Genomic DNA, 1,660 nt, shown 5'->3' on the forward strand with positions numbered 1-1,660 from the left:
TACATTGTGTATAACAGTTTTAACATTCATGTTGCAGTGCAGTATAAGAATTGGGAAAAGAGGAAATCCAAAATTAATTCAATGTATTACATGTATTATAGTATTATTTTGTTATTACAGGAAGGAGATACTGCTCTTATTGTATCAGCAAGAGGAGGAGACTATGAGACTGTAAAAGTACTGCTGGATAATGGAGCTGATCCAAACATACGCATGGACCCAGGCTATATAGTATATACACTGTGTACATGAACCTCATAACGTATAGCAAAAAATTATTGTGGCCCAAAAATTTCGCGGATCCGTTCAAAAATCAATTTTGTGACTTCAATTTTTGTGTTTTCTACTTTTTGGCTATCTTGAACCATATTGAATCAATTTTCGCAGATTTTATATTCAAGGATTTTGAAAAAACGCGAAATCCACGAGAATTTCGGGCCATGATAATTTTTCGCTATACGGTAGTATAATTTACATGTATACTGACAATGTGTACTGCATGTTCATTAATACATGTACATGTACATTGTATTAGCAGCAAGTATGAAAACGATGGATAAAATTTAAATGGCAAATATTGTATTATTTTGCAAATGACACCCACCAATGAACAATGCAGCTTTTGTGACTCAGTTTAGCAGTCCTTACTTGATTAATTCAACTTTTTCATTTCTACACTTGTGCTTGTAGTTGTAGCCACTTACAAATAGGCTTGTGTGCTATGTTTGTGTTTTATAATGTTCAGTTCATATCCATTAACATTTTGTTAACATGTTAAACTACACCCATTGTTATTAATAGCAAATTATTCATTTTTATCATTTAAATTATATTAGGATTATGGTACTACAGCACTGATGGCAGCAGTAAACAACAAACATCATCATGTAGTGGAACTTTTATTAACCAAAGGAGCTGATCCAAACAGAATGGATAATGTAAGTATGATTACTGTATGTACAAAATACATACATACATACATTGTACATTTATACATACATGATGTAAGATTCACTGTCAGTTAATAACAGCATTGTACATGGGGCTTGAAATAGAATTGAAGCCTAATATCCAATAAGCAATGCTTGGCTCTATTTGTGGCTACTTTGATCTTGTAATCAACTTGTAGATTTCTATTTTTAGATTACAAGATCAAAGTACATGTAATTACAATTGTTGCTAGTGTCTAGTGTATGAAGGGCTTAACTTGTACTGTATACATGTACATGTACATGTAGCTGGTAATTTTAGAGGGAGCTATATGTGATAAATTGCTAATTTTTTGTTATCGACAATTTTTAATTATGTGAATTTTTGATACAAAATGATGCATTTTGATTTTGGCAAATGGCTGACATTAAAATTTTAAATTTGCTAAATTTATGTCCTTCCAAAATTACCAGCTACAGTTGTATTGGCATGTAGTGTAGTTATGATGCAGTATGCTATTCAAGTACATGTATAATTTACTTTGTTATTACAGAAAGGAGATATTGCTCTTATTGTATTAGCAAGAAGAGGAGACCATGAGACTGTAAAAGTACTGCTGGATAATGGAGCTGATCCAAACATAGGCCAAGAATGGGATGATGTTAGTACATAATATCATTGACTTGTACATTAGAATTGCAGCAAGCATGATAAGGAATTTATTACATGG

At 31.8% G+C, this 1,660-nt stretch overlaps 1 long non-coding RNA gene across 1 annotated transcript; it reads left to right on the forward strand.

The window, feature by feature from the left end:
- The first annotated feature begins 96 nt into the window (after positions 1-96).
- LOC105314650 (uncharacterized) lies at positions 97-1,585 on the forward strand. The gene is made up of 3 exons (XR_002187357.1): positions 97-231; positions 837-938; positions 1,484-1,585. It is a non-coding gene; the product is annotated as an uncharacterized LOC105314650 (long non-coding RNA).
- Positions 1,586-1,660: the final 75 nt, after the last annotated feature.

The sequence above is a fragment of the Amphimedon queenslandica genome, unplaced genomic scaffold (genome assembly GCF_000090795.2).
Source record: "Amphimedon queenslandica unplaced genomic scaffold, v1.1 AMPQUscaffold_12710, whole genome shotgun sequence".
Taxonomy (NCBI): Eukaryota; Metazoa; Porifera; class Demospongiae; order Haplosclerida; family Niphatidae; genus Amphimedon; species Amphimedon queenslandica.